Below are 20,252 nucleotides of genomic sequence, written 5' to 3' on the forward strand. Positions count from 1 at the left end.
TCAAAAATCTGGAACTCCCTCCCGAACAGCTCTGTGGGTGTACCTACACTACATGGACCACAGCAGTTCAAGAGGCAGCTCATTAGCACCTGCTCAAGGACAATTCGCGATGGGCAACAAATTGGATAAGGTAGATTGGGAGACTACATTAAAAGATATGATAGTAGACATGCAACATTTTTGTTTTATTTGTTCATGGGATGTGAGCATCACTGGCATGGTCAGCATTTGTTGCCCATCGCTAATTGCCTTTCAGAAGGTTTTCAGTGTCTGATTTAAGACCTTAGTTTTGGACTTAACTAAATCACTTTCAAACTCAACATTAAATTCGATTGTATTATGGTCACTCTTCCCTCAACTCTCCTTTACTACAAGGTTATTAATTAACCCTTTCTCATTGTATAATACTAGATCCAAAGTAGCCTGTTTTAATGTCCTGACTGCAGCTACTGTAGAGTCAGCATTTGTTGCCCATTGTTAATGTTGTGGTATACCTTTAAGGGGCGTGTCTAAAACAGCTGTCTATCACCAGACAGGTTATGATGTATATATTCATGAGCAGAAGTTAGGAGCAGTCAGAAAGACCAGGCGTGATCGTTAGCCTCCCAGTTATTGATGTACATAGTTCCATATCTTCAAATAAAGAATCTACTTATTTTAGTTACCAATCCTCATGTGGTTGGTATGTTTGTGTTAAAAAGGAGAAACATAATATGGTGGCAGCTGGTGGTGTTTGAAGATTTGATTCGAAGATTTTTCAGGATCTGCAACACTGAACCCCTCCACATGCTACAGAATTTTGAAGATCTTACGAGTTCATCTGCAGTACATACAGCAGTGTGGAAGTCTCTGAGTAGTTCTACAACAGTGTAGGCATCCATTACACAGCAGAGGCACGTGGTCCTGGCAAAACAACTGCAGATCGTGGGAGCGTTACTGAGTCCAACCGCTGATGCGGCTTGCACAGAAAAAAAATTATATAACCGACTCCATGAGGTGTGGCACTGGGCAATGGGGCATCGGATCGGGAGTATGGGAAGGTGACCAAACGTTCAGGACATGGCCAGAAAATAAAAAATAATAAGTCCGTCGAACAGCAGCCTCCAACAGCTTTGAGAAGGCTGAAAAAGACCTTCATCGCCATTAAAACGTTTGGCTCCAAAGCACAGCTTTGTGAGCATGGCCTAGCAAAAGAGCAGGATACCAGCAACAGCGCCGTCAATCCCAAGTCTAACAATTAGCTGTGACCATCCAGGGTATTGCAAGCCAGGGGAGCCACAGAACGTAACTCCTTAAGGGCTGTGCAAGTTTAAATCTTTATTCCTCCCACTCATACTGTTCAAGATAAAATGACTGTGAACCTTCCATCCTTAAACTGGAAGGCAACAGACCTCCTCACTAAATTTAAATTATTCGGGCAGAGAATGGAATTGTGTTTTGTTGACCTGACTGTCTCCAAACCAGACAGACAAGCCATTAAGGTGAAAACTGTTATTGAGAATGAAGGCCTCCACAGGTTAAACACATCCGGACTTTCTGAAGATGACCTAAAAGACCCAGGAAAGATATGGTCTACATGGGAAGATCAGTTGAAAGTCAAACTTAACTTCCGAATACACTGTCTCAAATTTATATCATTCAGACAGCAACCCAAGGAAACGATAGATCAGTTTTTTAGCCGCTGTAGAGATAAGAGGCGTGATTATGACTTTTCAGGGGCTGAGCTAGCTGACAGAATTATCAAGCTCGTAATAGCTTCTATCCCTATTAAAGAATTCCAAAAGGAACTTCTCAACCAACCCAAAGACTTTGCTTTGCTAAAAAGCAGGTGGCAATTCGAAGCCATCTTTATGGGTAGGCAGAGTTTATAAATTCTGTGCACTATGTCCACCATTGGCACAGTTGCCAATCCAACCAAACCTGGTAAGTCATGTAGGCGATGCAGCCTCATACATTCACCAAGAAATTGTCCAGTCTTCCATGCCATTTACAATGCATGTGGCGCCAGAGGGCACTGAAAGAGCCAATGCAAGAAACCAAAGCCAGAACAGGTGGCTCGACATCAGGACCAGCCACAGTCGGATGCACGACAGATACAGCATCCCAACAGACACAGGGAGCGTTCCAAATTCCACAAGCAGAAAATCCATGCTGCAAGATAGGAAGATGAGGATGACCAAAACACAGACAGTGAGCAGGCATTCCATATTGCCAACATCACAGAATATATTGACACAGTGCTACCTTCTGAAGCTTTTGCCACTATCCACATTATATGCCCACAAAAGCCTGGTAAAATTGCGCTGTGGACTAAATTGACACAGGTGCAAGTGCCAACACTCTACCACTTCTATTCTGAAGAACATGTAACCACAGAAACAGCAAGTTATGGCTCAGCCAACCACTGCCAAGCTCAAGGCATACAGTGGCTGGAAGATTCCATCCCTGGGATTCATTACACTTGAATGCCTATACAGCAACTCACTATGGTCACCCCAAACATTTTACATCATTGACATCAGAGGTCCATCAATTGCAACCGGCGCGCAGAAACCTGACCTTGATTATCTTTCATAGCATCGGCACGATAATGGCAAAGATAACAGACCACAAGGACAACAGCAGATAATCTGTGAGGAGCAGGAACAGGTACTGCAGGAGCGGGGCTACAAACTCAGTGAGTCAAAACTCAAAATCAAGACAAAAAAGCCAACAAAGCATTGCCGGGTCCAACTGGAAACTGATCTGAAGGTCGAGAAGGAGTGGAGACGGGAACTACAGAATGATTTTCAGAGAGAGAGGCACACCATCTCAGAACTGAGAGCACAAATATGGCAACTCAGCACCCTGAAGAAGGAATCCCTTCAATTACAAGACAACATCGGACCTCATTACAGCCTTGGTTAAAACATGGACAAAAGAGTTGAACTCAAGAGGTGAGGTGAGAGTGACTGCCCTTGACATCAGGGCAGCATTTGACCAAGTATGGCATCAAGGAGCCCTAACAAAACTGAAGTCAATGGGAATCAGGGGGAAAACTCTCCGCTGGTTGGAGTCATACCTAGCGCAAAGAAAGATGGTTTTGGTTGTTGGAGGTCAATCATCTGAACTCCATGACATCACTGCAGTAGTTCCTCAGGGTAGTGTCCTAGGCCCAACCATCTTCAGCTGCTTCATCAATGACCTTCAGTGAATCATAAGGTCAGAAGTGGGGATGTTCGCTGATGATTGCACAATGTTCAGCATCAATCGCGACACCTCAGATACTAAAGCAATCCGTGTAAGAATGCAGCAAGACTTGGACAATATCCAGGCTTGGGCTGATAAGTGGCAAGTAACATTTGCGCCACACAAGTGCCAGGCAATGACCATCTCCAACAAGAGAGAATCTAACCATCTCCTCTTGACATTCAATGGAATTACGATCGTTGAATCCCCCACTATCAACATCCTGGGGGTTACCATTGACCAGAAACTGAACTGGAGTAGCCATATAAATACCGTGGCTACAAGAGCAGGTCAGAGGCTAGGAATCCTGTGGCGAGGAACTCACCTCCTGACTCCCCAAAGCCTGTCCACCATCCACAAGGCACAAGTCAGGAATGTGATGGAATACTCTCCACTTGCCTGAATGGGTGCAGCTCCAACAACAATCAAGAAGCTCGACACCATCCAGGACAAAGCAGCCCGCTTGACTGGTACACCATCTACAAACATTCACTCCCTCCACCACCGACGCACAGTGGCAGTAATGTGTACCATCTACAAGATGCACTGCAGCAATGCACCAAGGCTCCTTCGACAGCACCTTCCAAATACACGACCTCTATCAACTAGAAGGACAAGGGCAGGAAAGGCATGGGAACACACACCATCCTGCAAGTTCCCCTCCAAGTAACACATCATCCTGACTTGGAACTATATCGTTGTTCCTTCACTGTCGCTGGGTCAAAATCCTGGAACTCCCTTCCTAACAGCATTGTGGGTGTACTTACCTCACATGGACTGCAGCAGTTCAAGGCAGTTCACCACCACCTTCTCAAGGGCAATAAGGAATGGGCAATAAATGCTGTCCTAGCCAGCAATGCCCACATCCCATGAATGAATTAAAAAAAAAATCTACAACACCCAACCGATGGAACATGGAATTCAGCAGAAATCATAAATACCTGTATAGAACCATAATCATACCAAGTACAAACACCAACGGCATGACACTGAAGAAATTGATGTCAAATCCGGGAAGTACCAGACTGAGAAACATCAAGTAGCCCGATCATTAGTCAAACATGATCGAAGACACGATCCAAGCACAACACTCCTATGGATAAGCAGAGTTGTGGGAACATACAGCAATCTCAAACGACCTTCACAGTAACCAAATCTGTGCATATCAGTAAACCACCATTACGCTTCAGAGACTTATAAGTTTATCACTTTACGTAATCATATATTAAACATAAAATATTACAAAAGTTTTCTCTTGATGTAATGTAAATAGTTCTGATTGTTTAAGGATACAATTTTAATTTAGAAAAAAGAGGGATGTTGTGGTAAAGCTTTAAGGGGCATATCTAAAACAGCTGTATCACCAGACAGAGTCTGCTGTATATACTCATGTAATCATTGAGCAGAGGTTAGGAGCAGTCGGAGAGACCAGGCCAGTGTTAGTTAGCCTCCCAGTTATTGCTGTACATAGTTACATATCTTCAAGTAAAGAATCCACTTATTTTAGTTGCCAATCCTCCTCATGCAGTTGGTGCGTTTGTGTTAAAGAAAGAGAAACACAATAGCTAATTGGCCTTGAGAAGGTGGTGAGCTGCCTTCTTGAACTGTTGCAGTCCATGTGGTATCGGTCCATCCATAGGAAGGGAGTTCCATGTTTTTGACCCAGCAATAATGAAGGAACAGCGACATAGTTCCAAGTCAGGATGACGTGTAGCTTGGCAGGGAGTCTGCAAGTCGTGGTATTCCCATATGCCATTTGCTCTCCTCCTTCGAGTGGTAGAGTTCGTGGGTTTGGAAGAGGCTGTTAAAGGAGGCTTGGCGAGCTGCTGCAGTGCAGCTTGTAAATGGTACACACTGCTGCCACTGTGCACCGGTGGTAGAGGGAGCAAATGGTTAAGGTGCTGAATTGTGTGCCGATCAAGCGGGCTGCTTTGTCCTGGATGGCGGCGAGCTTCATGAGTGTTATTGGAGTTGCACTCATCCAGACAAGTGGACAGCATGCCATCACAATCCTGACTTGTGCCTTGTACATGGTGGACAGGCTTTTGAGAGTGAGAAAGTCAATTCCTCGGTGCAGAATTCCCAGCCTCTGACCTGCTCTTCTAGCCACAGTATTTATTTGGCTGGTCCAGTTAAGTTTCTGGTCAATGGTAACCCCCAGGATGTTGATGGTGGGTTATTCAGTGATGGTAACACCATTGAACATCAAGGGGACATGGTTAGATTCTCTCCTGTTGGAGATGGTCATTGCCTGGCACTTGTGCGGCGCAAATGTTACTTGACATTTATTAGCCCAAGCCTGAATATTATCCAGGTCTTACTGCATGCAGGCATGGACTGCTTCATAATCTGAGGAGTTGTGAATGGTGCTGAACATCATGCAAGCATTAATGAACATCCCCACTTCTGACTTTATGATAGAAGCATGGTCACTGATGAAGCAGCTGAAGATAGTTGGGCCAAGACACTACCCTGACGAATTCCTGCAGTGATGTTATAGGACTGAGATTGGCCTCCAACAATGACAACCATCTTCCTTTCTGCTAGTTTTGACTCCAACCAGTAGAGAGGTTCCCCCTGATTCCCATTGACTTCAATTTTGCTCGAGCTACTTGATGCCACACCCAGTCAAATGCTTCCTTGATGTCAAAGACAGTCACTCTCACCTCACTTGTTGAATTTAGCTCTTTTGCCCACGTTTTGACCAATGCTGTAATGAGGTCTGGAGCCGAGTGGCCCTGGCAGAATCCAAACTGAGCATCGGCAAGTAGGCTGTTCCTGTGCAAGTGTCACTTGATAACACTATCAATGGCACCTTCCATCATTATGGTGATGATTAAAGAGTATATTGATGGGGCAGTAATTGGTTGGATTAGATATGTCCTGCTTTTTATTGACAGGACTTAACCTGGGCAATTTTATACATTATCGGGTAGATGCCAGTGTTGTAGTTATACTGGAATAGCTTGGCTAGGGGCGCAGCTAGTTCTGGAGCACAAGTTGTCAGTACAGTCGGGATGTTTTCAGGGCCCATAACCTTTGTTGTATCCAGTGCCTTCATCCGTTTCTTGATATCACGTGGAGTGCATCGAATTGGCTGAAGACTAGCATCTGTGATGCCGGGGACCTCAGGAGGAAGCAGAGATGGATCATCTACTTCTGGCTGAAGATGGTTGCAAATATTTCAGCCTAGTCTTTTCTACTGATGTGCTGGGCTCCCCCATCATTCATGATGGGGATGTTCACAGAGTATCCTCCTCCGGTTAGTTGTTTAATTGTCCACCACCATTCATGGCTAGATGTGGCAGGACTGCAGAACTTTGATCTGATCAGTTGGTTGTGGGATCACTTAGCTCTGTCCATTTCATGCTTCTTCGGCTGTTCAGCGTGCAAATAGTCCTGTGTTGTAGCTTCATGAGTGTTACAACTGAGGTGGGAGGAGTGCACTGTCTATTCTAGTTCCATTTCTCCACAGGTCACAACATATATTTTAAATGTCTACCCAGTTACCAATACTGTTAATCATATACTCTACTCTTTATCCCAGAATAAAATACACCAACCAGGTTTCTTTAATAAATAACAACATTATCCATTTATTATAAAACAGTAACAAAGCAATGTATTAACACAGATTGAAATATGAAAGTTCCCTCTTTAAATTCCCCCCCACCCCCCACACACACAGGAAACAAAATTCCCTCTACAGAAGTCTTTTACAAAAAAAAAGACAAACAAAGGAATACTTTGGCCAAATACTTGCTAATTCTTGAAGAAAAAAGATCTGGAAAGATGTCAGTTGTCCCTTTTGGTCTGGTATCCAGGTATAGGGAGACGGGTCACTGGGATCTTTTCAGAAGCAGTTTGTTCTGGAGATGTTGAGAAATAGTCTGGTAGGCGTTCCAGGAGAAATGTGGGATCAGGGGTTTCAGTTTGATAACCCTGGTTTCACAGGGTTTTTGCAAAGAGGTGGAGAAAGAGGAGCTGACACACTGGATTTCTCAGGGTCTCTTAGAGCTCCAGGAAAGATGAGCTGGGGGTTTATTTTCAGCAGGCTACAAAACCAACTGTTTTTCAATACTGTCCACACCCCAACTGAACCAAAACAATATCTCAGAAGTGAAACCACCTCCTGTCCCTCAAATCTTGACATGTCACTTCTCTGTAAATATCCCCCCCAAGTCACCCAGGTTTCTGTTGTTTATTGAGTTTAAGGCATGTGATATCAAGTAAAGGTTGTTTACAAACAAGACCTCTCAGTATCCTTTCAGTGAATTTTCAACAAAAAAACAAGATCCAGCATCTAGGAAATCTTCAATCTTCTGAAATGAATCAATTTCCACACTTCAAATGAGTCCTCAAAAATATTTAACATAAAATGGAAGCACTTTCATAACACAAGGTTGGCAGCTCATTTTTAGGTATGCCTGGTGCTGCTCCTGGCATGCTCTCCTGCACTCCTCATTGAACCAGATTGGCTCAATGGTAATGGTAGAGTAAGGGATATGCTAGGTCATGAGGTTACAGATTGTGGTTGAATACAATTCTGCTGCTGCTGAGGGCCCACAGCACCTCATAGATGCCAAGTTTTGAGCTGCTAGATCTGTTTGAAATCTATCCCATTTAGTACGGTGGTATTGCCACACAACTCGATGAAGGGCATCCTCAGTGTGAAGGCGGGACTTTGTCTCCACAACAACTGTGCAGTGATCACTCCTACAAATACTGTCATGGACAGATGCATTTGAATCAGGTTAATTGAATGGTTAGTGATTGGGAAATGTTTGCATTCAGAGGGAGCTAGGTGTCCTTGTACATGAATCACAGACAGTTAATACGCAGGTACAGCAAGCAATTAGGAAGGCAAATTGTATGTTAATTTTTGTTGCAATGGTATTGGATTATAAGACTAAAGAAGTCTTATTACAATTAGGCAGGGCATTGGTGAGGGCACACTAGAAGAATTGGGCTGAATTTAATGAGCAAATCGCCTGGCAAAGGAAACCGTTCCCATCCATCACATGGGCACCCGCCCCACCCCGATTACGTGGTGAGTCGCCATTTTGCATAGGGCAGGTGCGGGTCCCCCCCAATCACGTGGCGGGAGCGTGAGGCGCTTTGTTAATTATGGCCTCAGATGACTCTGGAGCAGGTGCTGGCACCATATTTAAGGGCCTGCCAGACCTGCATTCACTCCTGTCCTGGAAAAACTGTCAGCTTCGTGCAGCCTACAACTTTGTCCGACTGGGTCCTGCATCCCCCCACGATCCGAGGATGGCAGAAGACGATGGCCAAGGGTGGTGCCACTGTTCAGTGATGCTTCTCTACAGATTCCCCTCCAGACTGCAAGGGAAAGGTGGGAGGTTCTCTTCCCTCACAATGGCAAGAAGAGATCCTCCTGCCAGATCAAGCAAGCCTGGGTGGAGATTGCAATGGAGATTAGCAGCCATGGGGTCACCCAGCACAATTGAGTCCAGTGCAGGAATAGGATCAATGACCTCCTGCATTCTGCCAAGCTAAGTACTCCATACCAGTTGCCTTCCTGAGAATTGCATGTGACTATGCGGGAAGTTGCGTGACATGGAGTGGTTAGCGGCGCTGCCACGTTGGCTACGTGGTTAGGGTTCTGTCTCTTCCTGACAGATACATGGCTGTCTCTTGGCCACAGGCCACCTTCCTTCACAGATCACCACCCCCACTCCCCCTTCTTAAATTCCATGACAGCGAATGTCAGCATGAGAGACATCAGATTTCCCAGTTGGGGATGAGGGGCTGAAATGAGCAGAACCGTGCCATTCTCTACCATCTCCATCCTTCCTCTTGCAGGACTAGAGGGACAATAATAGGAGGCAGAAGGACTGGACAGGTGGAGGACTCCAGATCTACATCCACTTGCCTTCGCGGAGGAAGAGGCCTCGGAGCTGGCGGGTACCCAGGGCGGTCGCGCAATATCAGACGTGAAGATTGGAGTCCCTATGCGAGAGTGAAGATTGCCTCCCATTGGCATGTGCATCAATTCTGGAGACCCACATAATGCTTGATAGGCTTCAGGAGATCAGTACAGCTTAACTGACATATGTTTGTGTTCTCTTATGTAGGTAGCCATTCGCAGGGGTGCGCAACCACAGGGAGACAGACGTCCACCTCTGAAGAAGAGGACCATTCAGAGGATACACCATCCTTTGACTCTCTTGCACTCTCCATCAGTGCAGGTACTGTCACCTCGGTGGGTAACCAGTCGGCTTTAGAACCAGGGTCACAAGCTGGTGAGGGCACCGCACATCCACCTGAGCAGCTGGCTGAAGCTGAGACAGCCAAGGCCTCTGTCAGAGGTCTGTGGCTGGCCAGGCCTATGCTGAGCCCCAGGATAATGAGGGCATGCTGGAGTTGCAGGGAGAGGTAAGGCAACATCTGGCGGAGATGCCAGAGCCCATGTGTAGTCATGAATAATGATGGAGGAGTCCATCCATGACATGACTGCTGCCAAGTCTCAGGCCTATGAGCTGATGGCTTCCTCCATCACGAGTTTGGCGACCCTCATGGAGAACCAGATGCATGGATCCACACTGACCTGCACACAATTGCCTTGGCCATGAGCTCAAAACAGCAGTGGCAAGGCTAGAGGAGGAACAGGAGCGTAGAGACCTCTGCAGCTCCTGTTCCTTCCCTGGTGAGCAGAGAGGCTCAAGAGAACCTTCAAAGGAACGAGGAGGGAGGCCTCTTCTGCACTGTATTATTCTGTGATTCTGTGAAAGGCTGACCTCCACATCTAGGGGCTCCCCTCAAGCACTCTGAGTGTGGCCACCGGCTCCTCAACCCCTCCGGTAGCCAGAAGTCACCCGTCAAAGCCATCACAGACCAAGGGGCAGTCTGATCAGCAGCCTGCCTCCAGCCAGCTACTGCCCCCAAGATCACACAGCGTAGGAGCACCTGCAAGCGTATTAAAAAGAGCGCATAGCAACACTTTGGGTTTTGCGGTTGTACCATGTATGTTTTGTGTTAAATAATTAAAAGATCCCTTGTTCAAATCATTAGGCTTCATTGTCTGAAAGCCATTATACCTCAATTGTGAGATGTTAATGTCTCCCTTCCCCCTCAGGGCTGTGCCAATTTGACCACAGCCCTCATTAATATGCCAATGTGATGAGAGCCTTTGTTAGCATATGGAATCCATGGGCACTAGCACACATTACATTTGCTTGAAAGACAGGGACCACCAATGGGAAGGACATGACAGAGTTCAGGCATTAAGGTGAGCCTTTATTTCACTGTCTGTGAATGGACAGCAGGGTGGCTACAAACGAGTTGTTATAAGGATGTGTCTTGTCTCATTCTTGTGTTGCTCTATCTGTCTAGCCTCCTGCCTTGGTACCTGAGGATGTGCCAATTCTTTATGCAGATTCGCTGATGGACCTCACAGTCCAATCTTAATTAACGATGGTCCACCCTCTGTTCCAGCAGTGTGAGCGAACAGACCCAACGCACAGCAGCTTGCCAACCCTTTACTGACCCCCACCCCCAGACCCACAAAAGCACACCTCACCCCCTTGCAGAACCCCTCGTACCCCAGACCCCTTGCAGAGCCTGCAACATCTTGGTCCCACCGCCAAACCCTCCTCTTTCCCTATGCAGCAATGCTCCAGGCTGCCAATCCATAGAGTGAATGTGCCCTCTCGCCACAGTGCCACCAGGTTTCACTGGTCATGAATCTGGAGGCATGTCAGTGCTGCCCGCCATTCTCAGAATTGCTCACCGATCATTAAATTGCTTTAACTTATATTTACATTCATGTAAATCAGCATTTCAGCAATTTAAATAGGTTCCTGTTATGTTGCGGTGACCATGTCGTCATTGTGCTTTCCCGCCACTGACAAATCCGGAACAGATGATCACAGCGCCAGATTTCTGGACTGACGGCTGCATTGCGATTCTCCATCCCTCCCCCATGCCACGATACCCACCCTCAACAGCTGCACAAAATTCAGCCCACTGTGTGCAGTTTTGGTCTTCTTACCTAAGGAAGAGGGAGCGTAATGAAGGTTCAATGGGTTGGTTCCTGGGATGAGGGAATTGTCCTATGAGGAGAGACTGAGTAGACTAGGCCTATATTCCCTGGAGTTCAGAAGAGTGAGAGGCGATCTAAATGAAACATATGAACTTCTGAAGGGGCTTGGCAGGGTAGATGCTGAAAAAATATTTCCCCTGGCTGGTGAATCTAGAACATGAGGTCACATTCTCAGAATAAGAGGTCGGCCATTTAGAACTGAGATGAGGAGAAATTTCTCCACCATAGGGTTGTGAATCTTTGGAATTCTCTACCCCAGAGAGCTATGGATGCTCAGTCATTGAGTATATTCAAGACAGAGATCGATAGATTTTTTTGTATACAAAGGGAATTAAGGGATATGGGTACAGTGGAGGAAGGTGAAGTTGAGGTAGGAGATCAACCACGATCTTGTTGAATGGTGAAGCAGGCTTGAAGGGCCAAATGGCCTAGTGCCACTTCTATTTCTTATGTAGCGCTTCAGGCTGACCTGGATGCCTGTGCAAAGAGAAATATTCGCCTCAGGCAGAAGTATAGAAAATGGGGGCATATTACACTTCTGTTCTTCATGTCACACTACATATCTTCTGATTTTCCAACCAGTAATTTTAATGACCAGAAAAATATGCATCCTCTGCACGCACCAGGGTACAAAACCAGAAACTTTAACCATTCAATATTTGCAAACAAATGTTTCAATGGTTTCAGTAAAAGTCAGTAACAGGAAAACAACAGTAGGGCTGTGGTGAGGGGAGGGAGGGAAAGCAAGAGGCATATGCTTATACCGTCTGCAGCTGTGACGCAGTATATCACATAATATGCTGGTCACCTGTGTGTATTTTCATATAATTATCCTCATATAAAAAAACATGCATCACTTACTCAATTTTCCCCATCGAGTTTCCACAAAGTATTTGAATTCCCCAGCATTATCATACAGCACTGCAGTCACCTTCTTTTTCAATGAGTGTTACAGAGTTCATGGTTAGTTGTTGTATCAAGCTCATGAGGTACATGACTTGATTTGAGAAAGTGGCCAGTTCTGCTGATCACAGTATTTCATCTGCTTTAGGTAACACAGAAGCACTTGTCTTTCCTCTACACTAGTCTTTGCCTAACACCTAAGAATCACTGGCCACAAATTTGGACAGGGCAGGAAAATGGGTATGGAGATCGCTTTGTGGGATTACCTGAAAACTTCATGCTGCCTGCTAATTTAAATGATTGTACCATGAAGCCAATGCTAAGCGAGCCATTGAGTGGCTGCACGGCTGAGCAGAAGGTGCAAAATAGTGAGAGGTGAGCACACGTTAAAGGTAGTCTGCACTACTCAAAGCCAGCCTGCACCTCTTAAATGGGAGGTGCACTGTGGCTGCAGCAGGTACTAGAAGTCATTCTAAAAGTGATCTTGACATGGGGAACACTCAGTAATGGCACAACAGGGCAGAAAGAAGACTCCAAGATTTTCTGATGCTGCACTGGAGGCCTTGGTGCAGGAGGTGGACAGGAAAAGAGTAGAGGAGGGCCTGCAGACAAACTCTGAGAAGGCACTGGGAGCAGTCCACCATGGCGGTCAATGCCAGGAGCCTATCTCTGAGAAAGTGGATGCAGTAACACAAAAAGTTGAATGACTTCACACGAGTGGTCAAGGTCAGTGAATGTATCTTCAAATGCCATTTCCCACCAAATGCACCACTAGCCTTACACACTATTCAATGCACCACAACCCCCCCACTCACCAACCAACAATTTCTATCAATCACAACTCATACCTAATATTCATAGCTTCACCTCACCCTCGCACTGCTGCAAGCCTCACACTCACATCTCATAGTCTGCACAGACTGCCAGCTATTCAACCATGGCAGCCACATTGTCTAAGCACATTGCACCACACTCATTGACATACATCACTCTGTCTTGCGGGTCAAGGTGGCTCATGACCTGAGTTAGCAGGATCTAACCAGGGAAGGGGTGGTGGGGGAAAAACAGACACAGATGCATGTCTTTACCCTGGTGGAGGAGATGGTGGTCGCCATCATTATAAAACAAAATATTATACTGAGCCACCTAAGAAGATATCAGGGCAGATGGTCAAAAGCTTAGTCAAAGAGGTAAGTTTTAAGGAGCATCTTAAAGAAGGAAAGCGAGTTGGAGAGGTGTAGAGAGGGATTTCCAGAAGTTAGGGCCCAGGCAGCTGAAGGCATGGCTGAAGCCACGGCCAGCAGCAGGGCTGAAACCATCGAAGTTGATGGTATCCTCATACCTAATCATCCTTCTCATATCCCACTTCCCTCATCCCACAATCTCTTCTGATTTACAAACTGCAGACAGTGTAAGCATATACCTCTTGCTTTCCCTCCCTCCCCTCACCACAGCCCTACCCTTGTGCCTTTCTCCTTTCAGACACCCAAGAGTTGACACCTGGCCAGGTAGTGGTGGAACAGCAAGAGGTAGAAGAGCAAGAAGACAGTGAAGAAGAAACACTGTCACTCAATCTCACACTCACAGCCACCAGCTCGATATCACACTTGTAACGAGAGTGCTTTTTTTTTGTAAAATATGGTTTTAAGGACTTATTGTTGAATTATGGACATTGATTCACCTGGAAGCTTGAAGAGATGCTGAACTTTGTGTATTTTTTTAAAAAGAGGTCACCAGAAGGCATCCTCAACTTGGCTTGTAAACAGGCCCATACTGGAAGGCACCTGTTTTAGGATAAAATACCAGCAGGGAGCTTGTGTTTTGACTTGGAGAAGGTATTTGCAGAGAGGTGACAGGTCGGGATTTGTGGAGGTCAGGAGGCTTGATTTCTGGAATGTTTTTGGTTTCACTTTGAATTGTTAAAAAAAAGACAGTTGTTTTTTGCCTGCCAAGGAAATCCAGCTCATCTCTTTTGCTCTCTTGGAAAGAAACCCTGCGTGTTCAGTGTGTCCAGTCTCCTTTTTTCTCCTGTATTTGAAGAAACCCTGCGTATCGAATGTGTGGGAACTGAATCCCCTGTTGCCACATTTTTGCTGTAAGGCCCATCTGAAGCCTCTGTAACTGCATTTCTTGAAAAGCCTACCCAAACTTCAACTGCACCTGGAAAGAACTGTTCTAGGAAGATCCCAATGAAAGCCGTCTATACGCATTTGGGACACCAAACCAAAACAAAGGACATCTTTCCACATCTCTTTTGTTCCAAGAATGAGGAAGTATTCAGCCTAAATGTTTTTTTTGTCTGTTTTTTTTTGTAACAGAGCTCTAAACAAAAATCCCTTTTATTTTTCCTGTTAACTGGTGTATGCGTGTGTGTGTGTGTGTATGTGTGAGGGGCTATGGTAAAAAAGGAGCTTTTATTTTTCAATCTGTGTGTTTATGATTTTTACTTCTTAACTGGTTAGGACTTGTTTTATAATAAGCTGGTAATTTTGTTGTTTATTAAAGAAACCTGCTTGGTGTATTTTATTCTGGGATAAAACTAGAGTCTATGATTGACCGTATCGGTAAGTGGTAAAAAATGTAAATACATGTTGTGATCTGTGGAGAAGTGGGACGAGAATAAACAGTGCACTCCTCCCACCTCGGTCATAGCACACCACACATAACTCTAATTCTGTCCTCATGCTTATCCCCAATTTCAATCGCTCCACCATTGGTGGCCATGCCTTCAGCTGCCTAGGCCCTATCCTCTGGAATTTTCTTCCTACACATCTACACCTCACTTTCCTTCTTTAAGACACTCCTTAAAACCAACCACTTTGACCACATTTTTGGTCACCTGCCCTATTATCTCCTTAGGTGGCTCAGTGTAATGTTTGGTTTTATAATGCCTCAGTGAAGCGCCTTGGAATGTTTCATTACATTAAAGGTGCTAAATATATACAAACTGTTATTGTTGATAGCTTAGAGGCAGCATTTGCACATGGTGAGATACCAAGCACAACTGGCTTGCACTGGGGCAGGGAACAAGGGGAGCCCAGATGTCAGCTTGGCAGAGGGTGAGGTCAGACATGAGTTATGCTGTAGAGGACTCAGATGAGGACTTCAACAGGATGGCCTATAGAAGGCGGCTGATGGGTACACAGAACGAAATACTTACTACATTGGCAGGTCTGCCAGAAAGACTGCGGTCAATGTCAAAGGGCATAGAGGAGTCCAGCACAAACTACACAAGCTTGGCACAGCGCTTTGCGCAGAGCTTGGAGTCCATCCTTTCCAGTGTGGACATGGTGGCTGACTCCATTAGCACACTTGTGGAACTTACCATGAAGCAGTGTCTGATAGTCGATGCCTTAGCTTCCATTGCAGCACAAGGAGAAGCCACCGAACATTTGGGTGCTGAACGGGTAGGCGGTGGCGTAGTGGTATTATCACTGGACTAGTAACCCAGAGACCCAGGGTATTGATTGGGGACATGGGTTCGAATCCCACCACAGCAGAAGGTGGAATTTGAATTTAATTAACAAATCTGGAATTAAAAGCTAGTCTAATGATAGCCATGAAACCATTGTCAATTGATGTAAATACCCATCTGGTTCACTAATGTCCTTTAGGGAAGGAAATCTGCTCTCCTTACCTGGTCTGGCCTACATGTGACTCCAGACCCACAGCAATGTGCTTAACTCTTACATGCCCTCTGAAATGGCCTAGCAAGCCACTCAGTTGTACCTAACCGCTACGAAGTCAATAAAAAGGAATGAAACCGGACGGATCACCTGGCATCGACCAAGGTACCGGAAACGACAAGGGAAAACCCAGCCCTGTCGACCCTGCAATGTCCTCCTTACAAACATCTGGGAGCTTGTGTCAAAGTTGGGAGAGCTGTCCCACAGACTAGTCAAGCAACAGCCTGACATAGTCATACTCACGGAATCATACCTTACAATGTCCCAGACACTGCAATCACTATCCCTGGGTATGTCCTGTCCCACCGGCAGAACAGACCAGGCAGAGGTGGTGGCACTGTGGTATACAGTAGGGAGGGAGTTGCCCTGGGAGTCCTCAACATCGCACCCGGACCCCAAGAAGTCTAATGGCATCAGGTCAAACATGGGCAAGGTAACCTCCTACTGATTACCACTTACCGCCCTCCCTCAGCTGATGTCTCAGTACTCCTCCCTGTTGAGCACCACTTGGAGGAAGCACTGAGGGTGGCAAGGGCACAAAATGTACTCTGGGTGGGGGACTTCAATGTCCATCACCAAGAGTGGCTTGGTAGCAACACTACTGTGTTACCGAGCTGGCCGAGTACTAAAGGACATAGCTGCTAGACTGGGTCTGCGGCAGGTGGTGGGGGAGCCAACACGAGGGAAAAACATACTTGACCTCGTCCTCACCAATCTGCCGGCCGCAGATGCTTCTGTCCATGGCAGTATTGGTAGGAGTGACCACCGCATAGTCCTTGTGGAGACGAAGTCCTGCCTTCACATTGAGGATACTGTCTATCGTGTTGTGTGGCACTATCACCGTGCTAAATGGGATAGATTTCGAACAGATCTAGCAATGCAAAACTGGCCATCCATGAGGCGCTGTGGGCCATCAGCAGCAGCAGAATTGTACTCAACCACAATCTGTAACCTCATGGCCCAGCATATCCCCCACTCTACCATCACCATCAAGCCAGGAGACCAACCCTGGTTCAATGAAGAGTGCAGGAGGGCATGCCAGGAGCAGCACCAGGCATACCTCAAAATGAGGTGTCAACCTGGTGAAGCTACAACCCAGGACTACTTGCATGCCAAACTGCGTAAGCAGCATGCGATAGACAGAGCTAAGCGATCCCATAACCAATGGATCAGATCTAAGCTCTGCAGTCCTGCCACATCCATCTGTGAATGTTGGTGGACAATTTCACAACTAACTGGAGGAAGTGGCTCCACAAATATCCCCATCCTCAATGATGGGGGAGCCCAGCACATCAGTGCGAAAGATAAGACTGAAGCATTTGCAACAATCTTCAGCCAGAGGTGCCGAGTTGATGATCCATCTCGGCCCCTCCTGAAGTCCCCAGCATCACAGATGCCAGACTTCAGCCAATTCGATTCACTCCGCTTGATATCAAGAAACGACTGAAGGCACTGGATACTGCAAAGGCTACGGGCTCTGACAATATTCCGGCAATAGTACTGAAGACCTGTGCTCCAGAACGTGCCGCGCCCCGAGCCAAGCTGTTCCAGTACAGCTACAACACTGGCATCTACCCGGCAATGTGGAAAATTGCCCAGGTACGTCCAGTACACAAAAAGCAGGACAAGTCGAACCCGGCCAATTACCGCCCCATCAGCCTACTCTCAATCATCAGTAAAGTGATGGAAGGTGTCATCTACAGTGCCATCAAGCGGCACTTGCTTAGCAATAACCTGCTCAGTGATGCTCAGTTTGGGTTCCGCCAGGGCCACTCAGCTCCTGACATCATTACAGCCTTGGTTCAAACATGGACAAAAGAGCTGAATTCAAGAGGTGAGGTGAGAGTGACTGCCCTTGACATCAAGGCAGCATTTGACCGAGTATGGCATCAAGGAGCCCTAGCAAAACTGAGGTCAATGGGAATCAAGGGGAAAACCCGCCGCAGGCTGGAGTCATACCGAGTGCAAAGAAAGATGGTTGTGGTTGTTAGAGGTCAATCATCTGAGCTCCAGGACATCACTGCAGGAGTTTCTCAGGGTAGTGTCCTAGGCCCAACCATCTTCAGCTGCTTCATCAATGACCTTCCTTCAATCATAAGGTCAGAAGTGGGGATGTTCGCTGATGATTGCACAATGTTCAGCACCATTCGTGACTCCTCAGATACTGAAGCAGTCTGTGTAGAAATGCAGCAAGACCTGGACAATATCCAGGCTTGGGCTGATAAGTGGCAAGTAACATTTGCACCACACAAGTGCCAGGCAATGACTATATCCAACAAGAGAGAATCTAACCATCTCCACTTGACATTCAACGGCATTACCATCGCTGAATCCCCCACTATCAACATCCTAGGGGCTACCATTGACCAGAAACTGAACTGGAGTAGCCATATAAATACCGTGGCTACAAGTGCAGGTCAGAGGCTAGGAATCCTGAGGCGAGTAACTCACCTCCTGACTCCTCAAAGCCTGTCCACCATCCACAAGGCACAGGTCAGGAGTGTGATGGAATACTCTCCACTTGCCTGGATGGGTGCAGCTCCAACAACACTCAAGAAGCTCGACACCATCCAGGACAAAGCAGCCCGCTTGATTGGCACCCCATCTACAAACATTCACTCCCTCCACCACCAACGCACAGTGGCAGCAGTGTGTCCCATCTACAAGATGCACTGCAGCAATGCACCAAGGCTCCTTAGACAGCACCTTCCAAACCCTCTACCAACTAGAAGGACAAGGGCAGCAAATACATGGGAACACCACCACCTGCAAGTTTCCCTCCAAGTCACACACCATCCTGACTTGGAACTATATCGCCGCCGTTCCTTCACTGTCGCTGAGTCAAAATCCTGGAACTCCCTTCCTAACAGCACTGTGGGTATACCTACCCCAAATGGACTGCAGCGGTTCAAGAAGGCAGCTCACCACCACCTTCTCAAGGGCAATTAGGGATGGGCAATAAATGCTGGCCTGGCCAGTGATGCCTACATTCCATGAATGAATTAAAAAAAAACTGGAAGCTCAGACTGCTGAAGTCATGCAGGGTCAGCCTGCTGCCCTAAGAAGCTCAGATTGCTCACACGCAAGCTCGGCTTACTACCATGCAAGTTCAGATTGTTGCCTCATGACTGTGGACACCATGTTTTGAGCTCCCCCTTGGTGAATCCTTGCTCACCGCTTTCCAATTATGAGGCAAAGAAATTTTGTATGCAATATGGGATGGTTTGATTTATAAATTGAGTTTGGAATGTTTATTTTGTGTTGTCTTTTATTTTAGCATTGTGGCCAAGCAGACGCCGTAATGGCCAATAAACAGAGGGAAGGCAAGATGTGGGACTCTTGGTGAATCGGGAAGTGGGTTGCATTTACTGGTATTGCAGCCAAATGAATCAATCACGGACAGTCTGGTCAGAAAGGGGTTGTGTTTGTTTCTTCTCCTTTCCTCTTCCTTGTCCTCCTCCTCCTCCTCAGCTGGCCACTGTAGAGTTGATGGCAAAGACTGCGTCCTTATAATGGCAAGGTGGTGTTGCATGCAGCAGACCACCACGAATTTTGATAAGTGTTCTGATGAGCACTCAGGCTCCTTCAGAGTGTTCCAGGTAGCAGAAGCGTTGTTTAAGCACCCCAAATGGTCCGCTATATCACATTTCACGAGGCAGCATGGCTTTCCGTGTATGTATGCTTCCCACTTGTGTGAGGGTTGCGCACTGGAGCCATGAGTCAAATTGTCAAAGGATATTCCTTGTCGCCCAGTAGCCAAGCTCTGGTTTGTCATGGTGGGTCAAATGCAGATGGCACAGCGAATTGCCACAGAAACAGCCAGACATCAATCAGCAACTAAACCTGAAAATTGTTTAAATATCACTACTAAAGGGTCTTTCCTACTTGTTACGACCAGGTAAGAAAGGGGTCTAGGGGTCCCTCTCAGCCTTCAACTAGTCTTACTGTAACAGGGTTTAATTTTTAACACACCATTTTTTGGGCTCCCCACTTGGTGCAGCCTTGTTCACCCCTTTCCAATTATAAGGCAAAGAAATGTGCACAGGCTTTCTTAGGTTTAAAGAAGTGAAATTTATTAAACTTAAACTAAAATCTCTGATTCGGTTAACGCCTACGGATACACACCGTGCCCCATGCTAACATGCATATATGATACACACATGCAAATAGAGACAGAAAAGAGAAGAAAAAATAGTGGAAAGGTTTGAGGCAATATCTGAAGGGTTTGTTACGGTTCTTTGAGCTCACTACAGAGTCCTTTTGTAGGTTGATCTTGCTTTTTGTTTGGGCCCCATATTCTTCTTAAACCTTGTTCACTGTAGGAGACTTTTCCCTCTTGGGGTTCATGTGTCTTCAGTGGTTTTCAATTC

At 46.3% G+C, this 20,252-nt stretch overlaps 1 protein-coding gene across 3 annotated transcripts in view; it reads right to left on the reverse strand.

The window, feature by feature from the left end:
* The window catches only part of frmd3 (FERM domain containing 3), a 387,539-nt gene that overhangs the window by 99,844 nt on the left and 267,443 nt on the right, over positions 1-20,252 (reverse strand). The gene's annotated exons all lie outside the window — the stretch shown is intronic.

This window comes from Heterodontus francisci, chromosome 4 (assembly GCF_036365525.1).
Source record: "Heterodontus francisci isolate sHetFra1 chromosome 4, sHetFra1.hap1, whole genome shotgun sequence".
Taxonomy (NCBI): Eukaryota; Metazoa; Chordata; class Chondrichthyes; order Heterodontiformes; family Heterodontidae; genus Heterodontus; species Heterodontus francisci.